At 45.1% G+C, this 24,145-nt stretch overlaps 1 long non-coding RNA gene across 8 annotated transcripts in view; it reads left to right on the top strand.

The window, feature by feature from the left end:
- The window catches only part of LOC114590339 (uncharacterized), a 104,532-nt gene that overhangs the window by 46,577 nt on the left and 33,810 nt on the right, over positions 1-24,145 (top strand). For 7 of the 8 annotated variants that reach the window (XR_013391828.1, XR_013391825.1, XR_013391826.1 and 4 more), the window contains one exon: positions 17,075-17,156. The exons of the other annotated variant lie outside the window; for it this stretch is intronic. This is a non-coding gene — a long non-coding RNA (uncharacterized LOC114590339). The remainder of the gene's footprint in view (positions 1-17,074; positions 17,157-24,145) is intronic. 8 annotated transcript variants of the gene reach the window in all.

Raw genomic sequence — 24,145 nt, 5'->3', positions numbered from 1 at the left:
GGGGTGATCCCATAGGTGCTCCTTCTATCTGTTTGTATCTTTGTCCATTGTGGATGAAGTACGTGTTGGTTAGGCAGTGGTTGGTCAGGTCCAAGATGTATTCGGGGGGATTGTATTTGTTTTGAATGGCTGTCAAGGCTTCATTAATGGGCACTTGTGTGAAGAGAGATACAACATCGAAGCTCACAAGTAGGTCATTGGGATGTAGGTTTTGCTTCTTTATTGTTTCTATGAACTGGAAGGAGTTTGGAACGTGTGAAGAGATGGATTCTGCATAGGGCTGAAGTTGCTTGGCGAGAAATTTAGCGAGATTTTGTAGAGGTGAGCCTATGGAGCTGACTATTGGTCTGAGTGGTGTTCCTTCTTTGTGTATCTTGGGGAGGCCGTAGAGTTTGGGGCATCTGGATGATTTTTCTCTGGGGATGATTCTTAGCTGGATTTCTTCACTGATAGGAGAGGCTTTTATTTTGGATTTGGTGGTTTTTTCCAGATAGGTGGTGGGATCTGTTTTTATAGGTTGATAGGTAGGGTCTTGGAGTAGATTTGATAGTTTTGCTTGGTAGTCCGATGTGTTCATCACAACAGTGGCATTACCTTTGTCTGCTGGGAGAATGATTATGTTGTTGTCTTTCCTCAGGTTGGTGAGTGCTTTCTGTTCTTCTTTGTGTAAATTGCTTCTGGGTGGTTTGCTGGAGCAGAGGATGTTGGTGACTTCAAGTCTGATTTTATTGGCTTCATCTGGGTTGATTTTGGTTAGGCTAGCTTCGACTCCGCATATGATGTTTTCCGTGGGGATGCGTCTCGGGGCGACTGCAAAGTTGAAACCTTTGGAGAGTACTTTGGTTTCAGTTGAGGTGAGGATCCTGTCTGATATGTTATGTACTGTTTGTTTCATGGGTTGTTGTGGAGGGTGGCTGGGCTTCTGGCGTTTCTCTAGTTTGTGGAGTTTGTTGGTGTGTGTGTCTGTCTTATGTGAGGTCTCTGTTTCAGCTCTCCAGACGGCTAGTTGTTTGCATTTGTCCCAGAGTGCAGGGTGGATTTTGTTACAGAGTTTGAGGTGAAGAGTGAGCATATCTTTGTTGGTTTGGTTTAGTAGGTATCTTTTCTTGTGTAGTTCGTTTCTGATTAGGGATAGTTCAGTTCGTTTCAGGATCCTTTCGGTAGCTGGGGTTTTGGAGTGGAATTTAAGTTGGAAGCATGTGGGAATTAAGTTGTTGTCTCGGCAGTTGCGTAGGAACAAGAGATCACATAAGATGGTGGCTCTTCGGATTTCTAGTTTCTCGTAGGTCCTTGTCAGCTGGAAGGTTTCCTCCCCGTAGAGGTGAGATATTTGCTTTCGTAGATTTTCACGGGTACAGGAATGCAGGTTTTGGTGTCCTCGGGTGTCTTCCCGTGTAAAAGATGGGGTGTCTAGGCGACGTTTCGACGAGGTCTCACTCGTCATCTTCAGGCTGGTGCTTTCGGCTTCTTGTTACTGGAACAGAGCAGGATCTCAGTGTTTGAGTTCCTATAAATACTGTTGAGGAGGTGTGTTGTATAGCCTCCAATGTTCTGGGCAGAGAGGAAGTTCCCAGGCTAGTGTGCCTTTTCTTCTTTTGTTCCTTAATTACTTGAGGGATATCTTGAGTGATTTCTTGAGTGATATCCTGAGTACCACTTAGGTGGGTCATTAGGTGTGGATTAGTTGCTAAGGCCTTTGTGTCTTGACCTCTTGAACTTTGTGAAGAGTTTTTCTGAGAAGATGGCTGTACTGAAATTAGTTGTGCTCTGGCTTGGCTTCGTGTATAGGGGCGAGCTGTGGTTTTGTGGCCTGTGCCAGCCAGATCTGTGTAGGGATTGCAGGGGGGTGCAGCATCCGGAGGTGCCACCATGGTTTGGCTACTGGATGGTGTCTGTAATTTATCTGTGGAGAGGGTCTGGGTTTGGATCTGGTGTGGTTGATTGGTGATGGCGTTCTGTGTGCCTCTGGCTCTGGTGTCAGTTTTTGTGGGGAGGGCTAATTTCCAGATGTCTGGCAAGCGGGATGTGTCGTCACGCTTGTTCATGTTGTGAGGGTGTTTCTCTATCTCGATGGCTTCCATGATTATTCTCTTGTGGTGATGTTCCATGTTAAAGAGCAATTTGGAATCTGCAAAATTAATTTCGTGTCCTGTTTCTTTCATGTGTTGGAAAAGAGAGGAAGTTTTTTCTTCTTTTTTGACGGCATTCTTGTGTTCTGCAATACGTGCATTTATTCGTCTGTTTGTTTGTCCAATGTACGTGGCTGGGCAGACTTTGCAGGGTATTTCATAGACCCCTTGGTTTTCCAACTGGATTTTATCCTTGGGGTTTCTGAGGATATTGGCTATTTTTTGGTTGGTGCAAAAGGCTGTTTTGATATTGTGTTTGTAATTTGGCCACACGGGAAAGAAAAACTGGACAGCTTCCTCACACATCTCAACAGCCTACACCCCAAAATACAATTCACTATGGAAATAGAAGCCAACAACCAACTTCCCTTCCTTGACGTCCTAATCTACAAAAAACCTGATGGCTCCCTAGGACACACTATCTACCGGAAAAAAACACACACCAACCGCTACTTACATGCACAATCACACCACCACCCTGCACAAATAAACTCCGTAGCCAAGACTCTCATCTCCAGAACCAAACGCCTGGCTGACAAAGACCACCTGACAACTGAGTTACAGAATCTCTCAAATGTGTTAATTGCCAATGGATACCAGCAAAACAGGGTTATGAAGCTAATCCAAAAAGAAACACCCCCCAAAAACCAAGACACAGAAGAAAACAATGGCATGGCCCTCCTTCCTTATATCAAGGGCACTACAGATAAAATTAGCAAAATCCTCCATAAACACAATATCAAAACAGCCTTTTGCACCAACCAAAAAATAGCCAATATCCTCAGAAACCCCAAGGATAAAATCCAGTTGGAAAACCAAGGGGTCTATGAAATACCCTGCAAAGTCTGCCCAGCCACGTACATTGGACAAACAAACAGACGAATAAATGCACGTATTGCAGAACACAAGAATGCCGTCAAAAAAGAAGAAAAAACTTCCTCTCTTTTCCAACACATGAAAGAAACAGGACACGAAATTAATTTTGCAGATTCCAAATTGCTCTTTAACATGGAACATCACCACAAGAGAATAATCATGGAAGCCATCGAGATAGAGAAACACCCTCACAACATGAACAAGCGTGACGACACATCCCGCTTGCCAGACATCTGGAAATTAGCCCTCCCCACAAAAACTGACACCAGAGCCAGAGGCACACAGAACGCCATCACCAATCAACCACACCAGATCCAAACCCAGACCCTCTCCACAGATAAATTACAGACACCATCCAGTAGCCAAACCATGGTGGCACCTCCGGATGCTGCACCCCCCTGCAATCCCTACACAGATCTGGCTGGCACAGGCCACAAAACCACAGCTCGCCCCTATACACGAAGCCAAGCCAGAGCACAACTAATTTCAGTACAGCCATCTTCTCAGAAAAACTCTTCACAAAGTTCAAGAGGTCAAGACACAAAGGCCTTAGCAACTAATCCACACCTAATGACCCACCTAAGTGGTACTCAGGATATCACTCAAGAAATCACTCAAGATATCCCTCAAGTAATTAAGGAACAAAAGAAGAAAAGGCACACTAGCCTGGGAACTTCCTCTCTGCCCAGAACATTGGAGGCTATACAACACACCTCCTCAACAGTATTTATAGGAACTCAAACACTGAGATCCTGCTCTGTTCCAGTAACAAGAAGCCGAAAGCACCAGCCTGAAGATGACGAGTGAGACCTCGTCGAAACGTCGCCTAGACACCCCATCTTTTACACGGGAAGACACCCGAGGACACCAAAACCTGCATTCCTGTACCCGTGAAAATCTACGAAAGCAAATATCTCACCTCTACGGGGAGGAAACCTTCCAGCTGACAAGGACCTACGAGAAACTAGAAATCCGAAGAGCCACCATCTTATGTGATCTCTTGTTCCTACGCAACTGCCGAGACAACAACTTAATTCCCACATGCTTCCAACTTAAATTCCACTCCAAAACCCCAGCTACCGAAAGGATCCTGAAACGAACTGAACTATCCCTAATCAGAAACGAACTACACAAGAAAAGATACCTACTAAACCAAACCAACAAAGATATGCTCACTCTTCACCTCAAACTCTGTAACAAAATCCACCCTGCACTCTGGGACAAATGCAAACAACTAGCCGTCTGGAGAGCTGAAACAGAGACCTCACATAAGACAGACACACACACCAACAAACTCCACAAACTAGAGAAACGCCAGAAGCCCAGCCACCCTCCACAACAACCCATGAAACAAACAGTACATAACATATCAGACAGGATCCTCACCTCAACTGAAACCAAAGTACTCTCCAAAGGTTTCAACTTTGCAGTCGCCCCGAGACGCATCCCCACGGAAAACATCATATGCGGAGTCGAAGCTAGCCTAACCAAAATCAACCCAGATGAAGCCAATAAAATCAGACTTGAAGTCACCAACATCCTCTGCTCCAGCAAACCACCCAGAAGCAATTTACACAAAGAAGAACAGAAAGCACTCACCAACCTGAGGAAAGACAACAACATAATCATTCTCCCAGCAGACAAAGGTAATGCCACTGTTGTGATGAACACATCGGACTACCAAGCAAAACTATCAAATCTACTCCAAGACCCTACCTATCAACCTATAAAAACAGATCCCACCACCTATCTGGAAAAAACCACCAAATCCAAAATAAAAGCCTCTCCTATCAGTGAAGAAATCCAGCTAAGAATCATCCCCAGAGAAAAATCATCCAGATGCCCCAAACTCTACGGCCTCCCCAAGATACACAAAGAAGGAACACCACTCAGACCAATAGTCAGCTCCATAGGCTCACCTCTACAAAATCTCGCTAAATTTCTCGCCAAGCAACTTCAGCCCTATGCAGAATCCATCTCTTCACACGTTCCAAACTCCTTCCAGTTCATAGAAACAATAAAGAAGCAAAACCTACATCCCAATGACCTACTTGTGAGCTTCGATGTTGTATCTCTCTTCACACAAGTGCCCATTAATGAAGCCTTGACAGCCATTCAAAACAAATACAATCCCCCCGAATACATCTTGGACCTGACCAACCACTGCCTAACCAACACGTACTTCATCCACAATGGACAAAGATACAAACAGATAGAAGGAGCACCTATGGGATCACCCCTCTCACCGGTCATCGCAAACCTGTACATGGAACACTTTGAAACCAATGCTTTAGACAAGTCAGAACACAAACCCAAACTTTGGCTCAGATATGTTGACGACACCTTTGTAATTTGGCCACACGGGAAAGAAAAACTGGACAGCTTCCTCACACATCTCAACAGCCTACACCCCAAAATACAATTCACTATGGAAATAGAAGCCAACAACCAACTTCCCTTCCTTGACGTCCTAATCTACAAAAAACCTGATGGCTCCCTAGGACACACTATCTACCGGAAAAAAACACACACCAACCGCTACTTACATGCACAATCACACCACCACCCTGCACAAATAAACTCCGTAGCCAAGACTCTCATCTCCAGAACCAAACGCCTGGCTGACAAAGACCACCTGACAACTGAGTTACAGAATCTCTCAAATGTGTTAATTGCCAATGGATACCAGCAAAACAGGGTTATGAAGCTAATCCAAAAAGAAACACCCCCCAAAAACCAAGACACAGAAGAAAACAATGGCATGGCCCTCCTTCCTTATATCAAGGGCACTACAGATAAAATTAGCAAAATCCTCCATAAACACAATATCAAAACAGCCTTTTGCACCAACCAAAAAATAGCCAATATCCTCAGAAACCCCAAGGATAAAATCCAGTTGGAAAACCAAGGGGTCTATGAAATACCCTGCAAAGTCTGCCCAGCCACGTACATTGGACAAACAAACAGACGAATAAATGCACGTATTGCAGAACACAAGAATGCCGTCAAAAAAGAAGAAAAAACTTCCTCTCTTTTCCAACACATGAAAGAAACAGGACACGAAATTAATTTTGCAGATTCCAAATTGCTCTTTAACATGGAACATCACCACAAGAGAATAATCATGGAAGCCATCGAGATAGAGAAACACCCTCACAACATGAACAAGCGTGACGACACATCCCGCTTGCCAGACATCTGGAAATTAGCCCTCCCCACAAAAACTGACACCAGAGCCAGAGGCACACAGAACGCCATCACCAATCAACCACACCAGATCCAAACCCAGACCCTCTCCACAGATAAATTACAGACACCATCCAGTAGCCAAACCATGGTGGCACCTCCGGATGCTGCACCCCCCTGCAATCCCTACACAGATCTGGCTGGCACAGGCCACAAAACCACAGCTCGCCCCTATACACGAAGCCAAGCCAGAGCACAACTAATTTCAGTACAGCCATCTTCTCAGAAAAACTCTTCACAAAGTTCAAGAGGTCAAGACACAAAGGCCTTAGCAACTAATCCACACCTAATGACCCACCTAAGTGGTACTCAGGATATCACTCAATAAATCACTCAAGATATCCCTCAAGTAATTAAGGAACAAAAGAAGAAAAGGCACACTAGCCTGGGAACTTCCTCTCTGCCCAGAACATTGGAGGCTATACAACACACCTCCTCAACAGTATTTATAGGAACTCAAACACTGAGATCCTGCTCTGTTCCAGTAACAAGAAGCCGAAAGCACCAGCCTGAAGATGACGAGTGAGACCTCGTCGAAACGTCGCCTAGACACCCCATCTTTTACACGGGAAGACACCCGAGGACACCAAAACCTGCATTCCTGTACCCGTGAAAATCTACGAAAGCATATATATATATATATATATATATATATATATCCCCCAAAACATTCATTGGATCAGCATTCAAATTCAGCATCAATATGGAGATGGTGAGAGGGGTTAGTGTGCTGTAGTGCTAGGAGTTCCAGACTAGGAACTTTCTTTCATATGTGGTGGGCATGTAAAAAGGTTAAAGAGTATTGGGAAATGATTTATAATGAGATGAAAAAAAATGTTTAAAACAACTTTGCCTAAAAGACCGGAGGCATTTTTACTAGGAATCATTCAGACAGAGGTTCCCAGGTGCCAGAAAAACTTATTTATGCAGGCAACAATGGCAACCCGAGTTTTGTTAGCCCAAAAATGGGAAGTGAGGGAGGTCCCAGGTAAGGAGGATTGGCAACTTAAGATGATAGAATATGCAGAACTAGTTGGCCTAAAGTATAGAATAAGAGAGCAAGAAGAACATGTATTTAAAGCGAAGTGGATTTTTTATTTTTTTGCTGAGTATTATACAGAAAGTAATTGCACACAGTTGAAAACGCTGGCAGCATTAAAGTAAATTCAACAGTATAATAAACACTTGAGTGATGTAAGATAAGAGAACTGAATAAAATGGCTATAGTAAAATATGCAGGGATGGTGGATAAGGAACCATAGAAGGGGAAAGAGGGAAGTCATTGAATGTATGGTACTATGTAAGATGTTTATTTTGAGATGTGAAATTGAAAAATTAATAACAACTACTGTATAAAAAAGGAGTTCCAGACTGGGACTGGAGGACACCAGGTTCAAATCCCCACCCAACCATTATGCTCACTGGGTGACCTTGGGTCCATTTCTTTTAGCCTAACTAACCCCATAGGATTGTTATGCATATAACACGGAGCAGGAGAGCCATGTACATTACCTTGGACTTCTTGGGAGAAAGGAGGGGTATGCATGCAATAAATTAATAAAGTATATAACATCATGAGGCTGCTTGTGCATCTGAAATGGGAGCAGCTGTGGCTTTTACTTTTCTCTCTGCTTCTCCGTGAAAATCAAATGGAAATGCATTTGGCTTCCACAGTGCCAGGATGAAAAAGATGGAACACATCACCACTTGTGATTCCTATTAGTTATAAATTACTAACTCCAGATGTCGTTGTTATCATACATTACATTCGTGATCATTTGTGCTCATGATGGTAACAGGGTGGTTATACACAATCTCACGTCCTACACTGTTTGCACCGGCAATAGTTATTTTGGGGGGAGGCATACCTTTATACTTATTCAAGTCCAGTCAGTGCATGTCCTGTAACATCCTCTTTGAAATCCCCAAAAGGTTTTATGTCATATTTTTTTCAGGGAGGGGTTGTTGTTGTTCCACTTTTATTGTCCTGTAGTGCAAGAGTTGCTCCTCCAAATTGCAATAACGCGATAGCATTGAGGAAGCAATGCAAAACCACTTATTGAAAGAAATGGTGTGTGTGTAAATTAATATGGTGGGTGTGTAAATTAATAACATGGCTCTCCTGCTCCGTGTTATATGCATAACAAATCCACCATGAATGCACTATTATGGTGTCAAAAGCATGTTGCAAAAGACTCAAACTGTTCTGGAGAGATGCTAAATGTCAAAAGAAATTTGGCCGGTAGAAAGTGCCCAAAACAAACAAACAAACAAACAAAAAACAACAACACCCCACCTGAAAATTGACTGAGAAATCAGCTTTAAAATCATGACTTTATGGCACTACGGAGCTCATACCGGCTTTTTGATTTTCCAATAGAGTAATAGTTATTGTTGCAAATATATTCTGTTTGGTTAGATAGGTGTCTTCTTGCCTATCTGTGATTTAAAATCCACAGCAGAGCTGGATTTTCATGTCATGGAAGTTCTCATATTCTCCTGACTTAGAAAAGGAACCTGGATAATGAGAAGGAAGCTGCCTTTGACTGACAGTAAGCTCAGAGAAACTTGGGGGTTCTTTAGAGCTGATTTCCTTCCAACTCTTAAGAAATATTTCGCAAAGACCTTTTAATAGTCTATTTCCTTGCGCAATATAGCATGCATCTAAACTATTTGCATTATCAAAAGTTCAGATCCATGGCCGTGCTGTTTACATGGGACGACATTGCCACGAGCCAGTAACTCTGTGGAATTTTAGCAACGAAAAGCAGGTTTTTTTGTTTTAAAATTAGTTACAGTATCACAACCTGACTCAGAAACTTGCTTTGGGCCAAACAAGTACCTTAATGATCAAGTGTGTGTGTGAGATGTTATGCTTATAGCTAAAATGATTAGATAATGGCTTGAAACTGCTTTCAGATTATGTGCAAAGCATTTTGAGATAGTAAGTGACTTTACATGTAGCATGACCAGGTGTCTGTTCATGCAGCAGGGATTATCCTTTCTTTCCTCCCCCTGTAGTCCCCTGCCACACCCGAAAATTTTTTTAGGAGGCTTGTGGGACCCTCTGGAAAAAGCTCACTTTGTCTAGATTTCCACTTTTTGAAATAAGGCAACCCTATGCTGAGTGTCGCCCTCCATGCAATAGGGAAGAGAGACACTTAACTGCGGAGTCCTCCCATGTTTCTCTGGCAATGTGGATGTAGAACTAAATGGGCAGATCCAATCCCCTGGTCTTTCCCATATCATTGTTGCTTGACAGAGATTGGGGGAAATGACACTGAATGAGAAGGACCTGATGCTTGTCCATGGAAATGTGGTGCTGGGCTTTCAATGTTATGCTGCTTGGGGCGAATCCATAGCTAAATGTTTTCATACTGCTGCTGTAGCATTTGATGCAGAGAACAAACTTTCACAAGTGAATGTGATCACAAATATTATACCCAGAACATGTCTTTGGGTTGTGACATTGTCTTCCAGTGCTGAACCTTGCTATGAAACCCCACATTACTCTGGCCCATCAGCTTCACTTTCAAGTCTAACATTTGTCCACCGCACTGGGGAGACTCACAAAAAGAGACACACATCCCATCTTCTTCCAACACCCATCTCCCTAATCTTCTAAATTCTTCTCCTGACCTTGTCAGCAAAACTTGTGATATTTTAGCACCTTGCGCATCAGATGATATCCAGTGTTAATCTTTGAAATACATGGAAAGGAGTAACTTAAGTCCATTAATTTCAATGGGTCTACTCTGAGTACAACTAACATTGAATATTGCCCATCATTTTACTCTGACCCTTCCTATGGAGTTTTGCTTTAGTTCCAAAAGGTCGCCCAGTTCTAAGTTGTATTATTCAGCACTATTTCATATTGTGTGAAACCACTGGAGGACCACAGGTTCCCCATCCCCCATTTTGGGAATTTGTGTTGTATATGATGAGTTGAAGAAGAGCAAATAGGAAACAACTAGCAACGCTGGCCATGTTCTCAACTAGCTATCCCAAGAACCACATAAACCTGGAGTATGCAAATGCTTTCCTCCCATTTTATTTGTCTCCAGGGTCCCTTTGCAGTTTCTGGCCTAGTTAATCCTGAATTGCTTCTTCAAGCTCAAGCGCACATTAAATTGCAACTTGTACAGAGCGAGTGCACCATATAAGTTAGAAGGCCTTTGAACTGCTCATTATAGCCTCCTACGCTGATGCTATAACAGTGAAAGTGGTTGTCCTTCAATAATCAGGGACCAGGACCCACCCATATGCAACAATCAGCTGACTGCATATGGGTGGAAGTGGCCAATTGCGTAAAGAATGACTTGTTTTTCTGGATAGCAGAGCTTTGAGAAAAGGTAGTTTGCAGTTGAAAAGTATGGGAGGGGCCTTTAACTTTTCCTCCCCTGCCTCTGATCTCCCGGAACGGCTTTTCTCCATGTGCGATTCCAAATGCACATGCTGTGACGTTAACATACGAGAGTGCTGGAGGTGAAATAGTTAAACAGGTTACCCAATCAAGACCCAGGGGGGTGGAGTCAGAGGGACTATAAAACCAGCTCTGGGAGGGGCAAAGAAGGGAGTTCGTTGGGAGTTGGGTGGTTGGTTGGAGTGGGAGTGAATTGGGATAGAGTATGTGGGTAGGTTGAGTTAGTGTAGCGAAATAAGCTGAGTCAGGAACAGTTAGGAGCTAAGAAGACAAGTAAATATCTGAGAGGTGGTTTAGTGAGTGAGAGCAGGTAGCGGAAGTTATAGGTCTGGATAGGCACCCCATGATACCGTTTATGAAACCACACTGTAATGGTTTCTAAGGGGGTTGCTTGTGCGTAAGCAGGCAACTATCTCCCTGGCTGGGTGCAAACACCTGGATGGGCTGCCAAAGTAAACCTTATCTGTCCGGACCGCCACTCACCCGTGGCTGACTCAGTGGCTGGCAGAATCCGTGAGTGGGCGTTTCTTAAACTTCTTCCAGCAAAGAAGCTCTTTGACGCCTAGTCTCCGCCTACCCTCTCTGCGCGAAAGCTTTCTGTGCAGAGAGGGCGTGGGCAACGGAGGACCCCTACTCTCCCCGCTGGTCCCAGGTGAGGAGTCATGGGACCACCTCGCCACTTCCACCACCTGCCCCCCTTCTCCACTGGTGCTACGCTGATTCTCTTCCCCAGAAGAGGAGCTGCTTCTCCCGACCCCTGGACGCTCTCTGGAATCCCTCTGGCTTTTGCTCTCTCCCTCCGGCACTGATGGCAGTTCCCTGACACACACGGTTGTTAAACCGCAATAAATAAACAGAAGTTTATGTTCCAATTTAACCCTGACTGGACTCAGTATTGTATACCAGCTAGGGCCTGGGTGGTGGCAGCGAGAAATAAAGTGGTGGCACAGGGATCAATAGACGGTGAAACATCTGGGGACCCTGTGTGATTGCCACACATGCTTGGAACCTTGTGGGGGTGGGGAGGAGCTTAGGGGAGTGATATGAAGTGGAGAAGCCCACTTCGCCTGCTACTTCTCTGCTCCAAATTGCCCCTCACAAAGTGGATTTTCCTTAAACACTAGGTCGCTGAAGGACTGTTCCATGCATTTACATACAGCATGCAGATAGGCCCAACAGCAAATGGAAAAACAGACCAGAGTATAGCAGTCCAGACAGTAGAGTCAATGCAATTACTGTATTACACCCTGCTTATCAGTTGTTCTCTCCCCTGGAGTTTTTATTGCTAGGCACATTTATATTAAAAATAAACACAAGCCAAGATATCATCCTGGGTTCACCGAGGACCTTATCCCACTTCTCCCCCCTGGAAACAATTCACTGCTTGCAACTGGGACTGAAACATGGAAATATAGTGCTTGAAGAATCATGCTCTCACATTGCCTGCACACTGGCCATTTCACCAGCTCTGAATTAACTACTATGCTAGGAACTACATGGAGTAAGGCCTCATATAGCCTGAGGTCCTTGGGCTGAAGGAAAACTTAGAATATTCATAGTTTGGCCAACATGGAGAAGCAAATGTTCCATGTATCAGAGAAGGTTCTTTGGGTAGAGGAAGATGAGATAGGCAGGATGAAACAGGGTACTGGGTAGGACAGAATAATAATAATAATAATAATAATAATAATAATAATAATAATAATATACCCTGCCCATCTGGCTGGGCTTCCCCAGCCACTCTGGGCGGCTTCCAAGAAAAGTAATGCATCAAACATTAAACACTTCCCTAAACAAGGCTGCCTTCAGATGTCTTCTAAAAGTCTGGTAGTTGTTGTTCTCTTTGACATGTGGTGGGAGGGCGTTCCACAGGGCGGGTGCCACTACTGAGAAGGCCTTCTGCCTGGTTCCCTGTAACTTGGCTTCTCGCAGTGAGGGAACCACCAGAAGGCCCTCGGTGCTGGACCTCAGTGTCCAAGTAGAACGATGGGGGTGGAGACGCTCCTTCAAGTATACTGGACCGAGGCCGTTTAGGGCTTTAAAGGTCAGCACCAACACTTTGAATTGTGCTCGGAAGCGTACTGGGAGCCAATGTAGCATAGTGGTTGCTTCACATTTTCTGGCCCTGAGCAGAAATCCCAGCTTAGCTAGCGAGGCTGATGGGTTTTGTTCGTTAAGGTGGAATTATTTGGCCGTGTGTGATATGTGGCACACCAGGATCATTTCATTAAATTGTTCTTGAAGTGCATGGCCAAATTTAGCGTGGGGCACCTTATTAACTGTTCCATCTCTCGACTTGTCATGAGCGGATGACGGAGTAGATCCGGGAATGTGCGGTGGGTAAGATTGGATCATGGTCTTCAGGTCCGTTGCAGTCCTATGATTCCAACAGCTATGCCCGCCCCCCCCTTCCAGGAATGCATTCTGCTGTTCTCTGCTGCCACTCTTGCTATCTGCCATTCACTCAAGGCAAGTGAAGAAAGGTGGGAAGCCCAGTTCTGTTGGAACATCATTGCAGCTGCCTATTATTTATGCAAACAGCACTAGTAGTCTGTGTTCACCAGTGACCATGCCATTGGTTTATGCCAGCTTTCCCCAGCTCGGTGCCCTCCAGATGTTGCTGAACTATAATCTCTTACCATTGTTCATACTGGCTGGAGCTGATGGGGTGCTGGGAAAGGATGGCTTGTGTAAGTAAGCCATCCTGGACAGCTGTGCATTTTCTGCGCAAACCAATTCCATCCACTGCTGCCCTTCCCTCCTCTACAGCATTGGTAGTAGCTAATAGGTATGGACCCCGCAGCTGTTGTGGTGAAGGGCAAGAACCAGGATATAAACCATTCCAGTGGGCAGAACGGAGCAAATGATTTCACAAACGCTTTATTAGTTATATATGTATTTTCTGGTTGTTAGCTGCTTTCAGGGGATAAAAATGCAATAAAGGGTGGGGGGGCTACATTTTTCCACACCCTTCACTGTATGTAGATGCTGATAAACTATAAAGCAGAGGCATAAGACCCCGGGGTGTAGCTGAGCAGAGGGACCCATATCCTTTAATCTGGCCCTGATCCAAACCATACCAGAAAAGAAATTATTCAGTTTCTCTGGAAAAAAATATATCCAGGGAAATATATATAAAATAACTCCCCGAGGCCGCTTGTTTCCTTGGCCAACTGTTCTTACAAAGTTGCAGCTTAAACCCGTTGATTTCTGTCCTTCCCTGAGGTATCCTCTATCTTCTTTATAGCAGCCTTTTAAACATGTGAAAACTGTTAATCCTTTTTTCCTCCAGGCTTAATGTACCCAGTTTCTTTCTGGTCCACGCTCATTTTTCTTGCATTCAAAACACTTCAACATCTTTGTTGCTCCCCTTTGAATCCTCTCCAATTTGTCCACATCCTCCTTAAAAATCTGGCAAAGGGAGCCGAACATAATACTTCTTCGGCTTAGCCTTAAGTGGTGCCAAGTGGAGCAATGCTATTCCTTCCACTGTTCTGGATAGAATGCTTCTCCCCCCTCCCCCCCTTTTTTAATTTTTTGGCTAATGCAGCTCAAAATGGCAATTTGGTATTGTGGACGGATGGGAGGGGTGGGGGTAGGGGGAGCACATTATCGCTGATTCATGTTCGGCCTGTGATCTGTTATAACCACACACACACACACACATCTGGCTATTTGTGCTTTGTTTTCTGAAATAAGAGGTACCATGGCTCAGGCCTGCCCCTCCCTATTTGATTAATGTGGTGTCATTTATTATGACAGGAAGGTTCATTTGTGCCAAACCTTGGGGTCACTTTCCCTCCAGAGTCAGAGGCAGCCTGTCTCTGGTTACCAGCTGCTAGGCTTCCCATGGACATCTGGAGGACCACTGTGAGAACAGGATCCTGGGCTAGATAGGCCACACTGATCCAGCTGGGCTTTTCTTCTGTTCAAAACTCACCCACTCCTTGTTATTACAGTGGGAAGTGGTGGGACATGAATTTAGGGGGGGGGGGGAGATTTATTTTTAAAAAAATATTATTAGGCATATTTATATTCTGCACTTCTGTTGAGAGCTCATGAGAGCTCAGAACAGCTGAGTTACAACACAGCACAAAAACGATTCACCAAAATGAGATCGACAAGTAAACCCAATTTAATGATATTTTATTGAGGATTTTTGTTCATGGTACAGGAGTCCAACTCTATGAGAATGGTATTTAGAGTTTGCAATGATACCTAACACCTTAGGCATGTGCTTCTTCCTTCAAAGCCTCCTAGAGGTATTATTTTTTTTAAAAAATAAAAATCTTAACACCTTTATATCTCAACGTGTTCAGCAATGTAAAGTGGCTATTGTGCTATTGGATGGCCTCAGTGGTGCAGCGCATGCTTTGCACCGAGATAGTCACAGTCCAGGGGTCAGCAAACTTTTTCAGCAGGGGGCCGGTCCACTGTCCCTCAGAACTTGTGGGGGGCCGGACTAGATTTTTTTTGAGGGGGGGGGGAATGAACAAATTCCTATGCCCCACAAATAACCCAGTGATGCATTTTAAATAAAAGCACACATTCTACTCATGTAAAAACACCAGGCAGACCCCATAAATCACCCAGAGATGCATCCCCGGGCCTTAGTTTGCCTACCCATGGGTTTAGTCCCTAGCATCCCCAGTTAGCATCAGGAAGGTGAGCTGGGAAGGATCCACATCCAAGACTCTGAAATGCTACCAGCCAGTATAGATAATACCGGACAACTTCATGCAGAGTTTTCACCTGTGAGGATCATTTACAAGCTTCATTGCCCTGGATAGATGATGTTTGGTTCCACCCTGTTCACTTTGACTGGGGTCCACTAGACCTCAATGCTGTTTCAACAAATTAAAACACACATATGCCCACACCTCTGTGCATGCAATCTTGCACACTCCGTACGAAAGAGAAGCAATGGAATGCCACGGAATAATAGACTTCTTTGTTGTAGGAGAACACATGGAATATGAAGTGGAAGAAGCTGGGCTTTGTGTGTTACATTATTTTATGTCCTTTTGAGGTCAATTATAGACGATCAATCCCAGTATGAATTGCTTACTGTTGTCGTGCGCTATTCCTCTTTCATTTAACTGTAACGCACGTTGGGTGGCTAACACACATTTAAGAGGTCCTGGTTAACACTCCTCAGCTGCAAAGTGGCAAGGGACAATTTGTAGGTGTGCCATTCCCAGTCTTCTGGGCAGGATAGTAGTCTAGCTGAACTAGTGAGTGTAAATACTGAGCAGCTGAACAATGACCAAGACGGGAGCTGTCCAGCAGTGTGTTAGCTGGGTTATCAAGCACCATTGTTCTCCAAAGCACTTTGAATGCCTTCAAGTCTAAAGCAGGGATGGGAGAATCTGTGGCCTCCAGTTCTACAAGTCTCAGCAACCGCAGCCAGCCTGTTTAATGCTCATGGATTATGGGAGTTGTAGTCTAACAACATCTGGAGAGCCACAGGTTCCCCAGTCCTGATGTAAAACACCATAGATGGTATTTACCCAGTTTCATTCCCAATGTCATGAAGTGAATAAGGCAGCCTTCTCTAACCTAGTGCCCTCCAGGTGTTGTGAGGAAAATGGCCATCAGTGGCTATTAACCGCAGTCAGAGGCAGTATGGCTCTGATTGCTATTTGCTGGGAATGACAAACCGTCTTGTGCTAAGGTTCTGCTTGCAGGTTTCCAACAGGCATCAGGATGGCCTCTGGGAGAGCCGGATGCTGAACTAGAGAGATCTTGGACCTGATCTAGCAGGGCTGCTTTTATCTTCTAAGGTTGAGTCTCTTGGAAGAATCCATCTAATTCAGCTGAACTCCCTCTCTCCCAATCAGCTGGCTGCAGTGTCATCTAAGCTGCAATTTAAACCAGTTTTCAATAGCCAGGCTTTCTTCCAAGGGACCTTGAGAACAGGACCTTTCGTGGAGATGCTGGAAACTTTGCTAGAAACTTGTAGCTATCTCATAGAGCGGCCATTCCCAGGGTTTCTTGAGGTAACCATTTATGCATTGCCAAAGAAGAGGAGATGCATCACCAAACCAAAGGACACAGATTTACATGAAATTTGCATGAGCTAATTTTATATGTATGGGTGTACAGTTAGAAATAATTACTGTAATGTAAAAAGAATAGAGGTTCAGCGGGCTGGATTCAATTAAAAAGCTGCACTAGTGGAAGGCAACACTAGATAGGCTAGCACAATAGGGCTTTACCCCTCCCCTCCCTGTGCCCCTACACCCCAAATCAAGTCAGTGAGGTGGGAGAACAACAGAACAGAGTGGTGGGAGAGGAAATGGTTCCATCTAGCTGGCAGAAATTCTTGCACAGACAAAGCAATTGCATTAGCATGATGCTGGATTCAACTCATAGCTGTCAACCTTCCCTTTTTTTGCAGAAAATTACCTTATTCCAGCACCGTTCCAGCACCCACTGCTATCCCGGATTGTTAGATATCCTGTAGACTGTCCCCAGGACAGGTGAGGCTGCTGATCCCTTATTTTCAAATCTGAAAGTTGACACCTATGATTGCACTCAATGTATCTAACCAGGTAACCTGTGTGGCTGTTCACTCCTCTCTCCAGAAGTTGCCTTGGTTGGGCAACTTCATAGCCCCTGCTATCCTTTCTCATGGTTCTTTATCTTTAAGCCAGGCTTAGATCTGTCAGCCTTTCAAACAGTGGGCTGTCCTCTGTACAGTAGGGCAGCTGGCCACTCTAGCAGAAACCCTAGCCATTCATCTGATTTATGTTTGTAATGTACACATGCCTGAACATCTATTGCTCCCTGCGCCACCATGTTCTCCTTCACTCTTGCTTTCACTCTTGTTATTAACTGCACCTGATTTCCATAAGTCATTATATAATCTAGGGCTGGGAAATGTCGTCCCCCCCCCCCCGATATATCATCCTTGACCGTGAGCCATGCTGGCTGGGTCTGATGAGAGCTGGAGCTCAACATCTGGAGCTACAGAGGCTCCCTGTCCCTGGCATGGTCCCTCCATATATCTCATGGTCAAATATTGTTTTCATAATCTAGAGCCATTTGCCTTCTTCCTCGTTCTGTGCTGTATTGTTGTCTTCACTGCAGGCAGCATTGCATCCTTAACTATCCCAAGGGATTTTCATGAAGGTTTTTATTTCTAAAAGCTAATAAGTTGCAGCCTGATTACCTAAATGTGGAAAATGTTTCGCTGGGCCCAGAAAGGGGTTTCTGAGATGCTCATAGGCCTGAATTGCCCAGGATATGCTTTCAGGCTTGCCTATTTATAGAAACAATCATCATCTTAATGTCTTGGTTTGCTCCCATCTAGAGCTAGTGTCACAGTGCCAGCCTGTGAAAAGGAAACCCATCTTTTTTACCGTCCGCAAGAGACAACCTCTCTGGTCCTCCATATCTGATACCCCAACTCTGGCTGTAGCCACAAAGCCACCCATTAGTCTTCTAACATTTGCTGTTGCAAGGGTTGCCACCTTTAAGTGAGCTTCTCACAGAAGCTCGGCACATAGAAATATGCCATTTCCATCTCCATTCCAGGAAAAGCTTCGCCTGCTTAATGTCTTGCATACCTAGCTGCTGTTAAAGCCACAGGAGGAGAAAGGTCAGTGGAAGAAGTGGCAACTCTCTCTGTGGCAAGGAAAATAGTGAGCACATTTGTGTGCTTAAATGGCTGGCAAACCAATGAGAAAGCCTCCCTTAAAAAAAAAAAAAAAGGACATACTGTATTTTTCGCTCTATAAGACACACTTTTTCCCTCCTAAAAAGTAAGGGGAAATGTGTGTGCGTCTTATGGAGCGAATGCAGGCTGCGCAGCTATCCCAGAAGCCAGAACAGAGAGAGGGATCGCTGTGCAGCGCTCCCTCTCGTTCTTCTGGCTTAGCCAGGCGCAGCCTCTTCAGGGCAGCGGGGAGCCTTCATCCCACTGCCCTGAAGAGGCTGCGCAGCAATCCCAGAAGCCAGAACAGCGAGAGGGATCACTGCGCTCCCTCTCGCTGTTCTAGCTTCTGGCTTAGCTGCGCTCTGTCCCTTCCCCCACCTCCCGCAAAAGCCCCCAAGAGCCACGCTCCCTTTAAAGAGCCTGGGATGCATACAGGCTCTGCTCAGCGCTCCCTTCAAAGAATATTTTTTTTTCTTGCATTCCCCCTCTAAAAACTAGGTGCGTATTAAGGTCAGGTGCGTCTTATGGAGCGAAAAATATGGTCATTTAAAACTGAGTTTTAAATCCAAGGAACGTTTGGAGCTGGGAATACATTTACTATTATCTTGACCTTGGTAGGGAATCCAGCAACCACACAGAAACGCAACCAGCACGTGTTTCAATGTCATCCTGGTCATAGTTGGGTTGTTTGCTGATTTCAGCAAGACTTAAGCACCCCAACTGCTGCTGCTGCTGTGCAGGAACTCAGCCTAATGCATCGTCATTTCTAATTGCCTTTTCACTCTGGAAGACAGCTCTCACTGTATTGTGTGACAGATCTCATTTCATTGTTCCGTGTTTAGTCTTGATGTTTGTGCTTTGCAAAGTTGAGCTTGTCTCCCTTCGTTTTGTTGCTGTTTATGTATAATTTAAGGCATTTTTAGTTGTCTTGTAATTGAGTTTCATGTGTCCCAGACTTATGCATCAAGAAGAAAATATCAATATTTAACATCCTCCACTGGTAATGAAGATTTGCATTTACTTCATTTTGGTTCCTGGCATATGAATATTCTGCACCACAGCTCCCTGGGTATTAAATTCATCCCCTGTTATGCAATACAATGTTAATGACAGGCAGGAAGCCAGATCTCTTAAAATGGTTAATGCTATTAACTCTTCTTAGTTGGTAGGGGAGCAGGGGAGAAACACATGCAGTTTATGAACAGGCAGGTATTCAGCTGCTGAATGCCTGAAAAACACAACTCCTTGGGGGCTTAGCTAATTGAGAATGTCCTCCTGCAGAGCTGCAACAGGGGAGGTGGGCCACATGAGTGGCGTTAACAGAGATTCAGGATGATTCCCCAGTAAGATCCCTATACACATGTCTGAATACCCATGCATAGGATTGGACTGACCTCCACCTGTTTTTTTGCTGTCCATGGGAATCATCTTACACTAATACATACGTGTGTGTGTGTGTGTGTGTGTGTGTGTGTGTGTGTGTGTGGACTGCTTTTATGGTAAGTAATAGTTACTGGAAGCAGTCTGCATGTGCAACCACATTCTAATGGATGTGCTGCCCAGGGGAGGAGGGAGGGGAAGTATCACATTTTCCCAGGGTTTTAAAAATATTGTGGTTTGAAAGCTCAGAAAATGCAGAGTCCCTGCAACACAACCACAACCACCAAGTCAGGCATATGGACGGTGCATAGTCAATAGACTGTCAGTGCTCAAACAACTGATCCATGTGGGAAAGAGCCCTTGGTCTGGTGGTGGTGGTGGTGGCTGTTTTTCCACAGAGACAAATAGTTGCAGATTTTATTCCAAAAGCTGGTGGAGAAATATGCATCTTTGTATAAACGCAACACAACAATAGTTCAAAAGAACATCTGGCGGCTGTGAGCAACGCAAGGGAGAAACAGAGCAAGGGAGCCGAGTTGAGGGCTCTTTGTAGCTGAGCTGGCAGGGCACAAAGCAGCGAATAAAGAAATAAACAAGGCCGGCAAGGAAAGGGTGTGCGGGTCACACCTGCAACATACATCTAAAGCATCCCAATAGCACTTTAGCAGCCACACCTTCATGCAAAGAATCCTGGGAACTGAAGTTTGCTAAGGATGCTCAGAGTTCTTGGTTTGCTAACTGTAATTAAGAAATGACAGTTCCTGGGACTCTTTGGGTGAAAGCCATGGCTGTTTGAGTAGTATAAAAAGGTAAAGGGACCCCTGACCGTTAGGTCCAGTCATGGCTGACTCTGGAGTTGTGGTGCTCATCTCGCTTTATTGGCCGAGGGAGCCGGCGTACAGCTTCTGGGTCATGTGGCCAGCATGACTAAGCCGCTTCTGGCGAACCAGAGCAGCGCACGGAAACGTCGTTTACCTTCCCGCCGGAGCAGTACCTATTTATCTACTTGCACTTTGACGTGCTTTTGAACTGCTAGGTTGGCAGGAGCTGGGACTGAACAATGGGAGCTCACCCCGTCACAAGGATTCGAACCACCGACCTTCTGATCGGCAAGTCCTAGGCTCTGTGGTTTAACCCACAGTGCCACCCACATCCCTGTTTGAGTTGTATAAGAGTGCTTTAATTGTGTGGAGCTGAGGTGACTAAACTCTCCACCTGTCACCAGCCTGGCAGAAAGTGGGGAAAGCAGGAGAGCCCCCCCCCCCGGGCTATGTTGTGCACAGGGCCCAGCCCTACCTTTATGCAGACATTAGGTGGTGGGTGCTAGGGGCGGAAAGCACTGTCAAAGTGTTGGAGGAGAGAGATGTCATACAGCTAGTTGTGTGCCCCCAGAGCTCACTGACTGCTGCCCTCAAGTACGGAAGAGGGCACTGCCCCTTTGCCAACATTGAGATAAGGTTCTACTGTCAGTCTGGTCAGCTTCTGCACATGGGACAGCACCATCTTATCCTATATCTCAGGTAGCAAAAGGATTTGGCCAGCTCTGGTAGTGCAGACTGCCCCAGCATACCATGTGCAGTTCTGGGATTGTCAACTGGTCCAAACAGGGGGGGGAATTGTTTATGGCAGGTAGACTTTATAAGGGTCTGAAAAGTGTCCAGTGAACTAGTAAACATTAGACTTATTGACCGCCTAGCCCGACAGAACCTTACCTCCAAAACCAAAGTGCACTTTCCCATAGAAAGTAATGCAAAATGGATTAATCTGTTCTAGACTTTTAAGAACAACCCCTAAAACAGCAATTTAACATGAATTTTACTATCTAATGAGACCGTTGATCCATAAAATGAAAGCAATAAACAATGTACTGCAGTCACACAATCAATCAATCAGTAGCTGAACTGGGTTCCACACAGTCACAAAAACAAAACAAAAAAGCAGCAAAAACAAAAAATGCAAAATAAATAGCAAAAACAGACAGACCTCAGTGTAACACTCAAAACTGAGCATGCTTGGCTTCCCAAAAATGTTTGCAAACTGGAACACTTTCTTACGGGTTTGCAGTGTTTGTTTCCAAGTTGTTTGAGTACCAAGGCGTTTGAGAACCAAGGTACCACTGTATTGTTGAAAGCAAAAGTTGTCGACTCTCTTGGACAGCCTGTGTCTGCCATTGAAAGGGAATGTGCTGCTCTCTGCCACCATCGATCTCCAGGAAGACACATATGTACTACACAGGCCAGGCTAGGCCTGCCCCACCATATCACCTCGCCTGCTTCTTGATGTCAGCAGATGGTGGCGTCGGCCCGCAGGCGATAGGACTAGGCCCCAATAGGATTCCACATGGTTGTGCAGTACCGTGATGCCATCCCACTTGTGAAGTAATTGAACAATTGCCGAGCAGATGCTTCTGGGGAGAATGGGCTCCTTCTGCTGCTCTCTTAGTGGCCTAGCCCTGAGAGAAGCTCATAGGTGCAACAGGTTCCATTGCAGACAGAACCCCCTACTGGCCAAACAAGGTCAAAACAGCTCCAGCAGATCTTGCCAGTGACACTGTGGGGAATTGGGTCCAGTGAGTTGATAGGCTATTTTGGGTTAAAATTTTAAAAAAATGGCAAATTGCAAATTGACAGCCTTTCTTTTCACAAGAACAGATAAGGCAAGCAGCAGGATGCCAGTTAGCAGGCAAACTGTCATCACCCACCACCGCCCCAGTTACAGTATTAATACGCGCTGCCTCAAAAGTGTTGAACCGGGCGTCAAAGAGAAGCTCGTGTGTTTGCATAATGATTGATCTGCCAGAGATAGCAAGTTCTTTTTATGAGTTGTTTTGGGGCTGGAGTCCAAAGGACAGGTGGCAGGTGGTTAACTACATCTGCTGGAACATCAAGAAGTTCAAATAAAAGCGCTTCCTAACAGCATTACAAAAGTGGGCAAAGGCAGATTCACTTTCAACTAAAGGAGGGTCTCACCTGTACATTTGTTCTCATAGTAGGCACCCCACTTTGAAACAAGCTGCTGCACTCCTAAATGCACCGAGAACACAACAAAATATATCTCCTGTTATCATTGTTTCTCCATATCTATCCCTTTTCATCATCATCATCATCAAAACGAGGAGGAGGAGGAAATTTTATAGTGCAGATTAGGGAACCTGTAGCCTCTCAGATGTTGTTGTGCTCCAACTCCCATCAGCCCCAGCCAGAATGAGCAATGATCAGGTATGATGGGAATTGTAGTCTGGCAACATCAGGGAGGGCCACAGGTTCCTTCCCCTTATAATATGACCTTCATTGTTCAAAGCAATAATTATTATCCCATATTTTGGAGGAGGGATAATGGTTTGCCTGAGGCCACCTTGAGAGTTTGTGTCTTGAGGTGGGATGGATGCATTAAGGAAGCAGTGCAGCCAGTGCAAGAGCTGCAATGGATGGTGGGAGATCTGGTTTTGAAATCCTACCCTGCCATGGACTTCAGGGATGAACGTGGGCAGATGCCAGTTACGCCTTATGCCTAAGGCTAAAATAGTGGCTTTGGTATCACCATCAGCTGGGATGGGGCAGAGCTGGCAAGATCTGTCAGAGGAGGATTCAAGGGTTGGCACTGGAGAGAGCTCAGGAGAGGTTTCCGCCCCTTTGTTGTCGGGCATCACAAGTCAGCCTGTCCCCTGCTACTTGGGAGTGAAGTCCCCATGGTAGCAGAGGAGGCAGAGGGATGTCCAATCAGCAGGGCTGGCTGAACCAGAGGTTCAGAAGGACTGACTCAGGTCCCATCACAAGGGAGCGCCTGCAGGAGCACAGACTTGCAAGTACCGTCTTCTCGCTTTGGATGGGAAGCACACAAATGACTCTTCCTTCACTACTCTTTAAAAGTAGAGCAGCAGAGGCATGCCAAGTGTAGGGGCAACACCTTAGCTACTGCCTAGCCATGAATCTTAGAGCTGTGCTTGTAGACTTACGAACCGTGTATCTTGTAATTATTATTATTATTATTATTATTATTATTATTATTATTATTATTATTTCTACCCCGCCCATCTGGCTCTGGGCGGCTTCCAACAAAATATTAAAATACAATAATGCATCAAACTTTAAAAGCTTCCCTTCAGATGTCGTCTAAAAGTCTGGTAGTAGTTGTTCTCTTTGACATCTGATGGGAGGGCGTTCCACAGGGCGGGTGCCACTACCGAGAAGGCCCTCTGCCTGGTTCCCTGTAACTTGGCTTCTTGCAGTGAGGGAACCGCCAGAAGGCCCTCGGTGCTAGACCTCAGTGTCCGGGTAGAACGATGGGGGTGGAGACGCTCCTTCAGATATACTGAACTGAGGCCATTTAGGGCTTTAAAGGTCAACACCAGCACTTTGAATTGTGCTCAGAAACCTTGAACTAATGCTGAGACTTGAGTCCAAATACTGTGTCTGAGGGTGAGAGCCAGGA

The sequence above is a fragment of the Podarcis muralis genome, chromosome 2 (genome assembly GCF_964188315.1).
Source record: "Podarcis muralis chromosome 2, rPodMur119.hap1.1, whole genome shotgun sequence".
NCBI classification, from domain to species: Eukaryota; Metazoa; Chordata; class Lepidosauria; order Squamata; family Lacertidae; genus Podarcis; species Podarcis muralis.
Note: the sequence above shows the minus strand (reverse complement) of the source record. Positions and strands in the feature narration are given on the sequence as shown.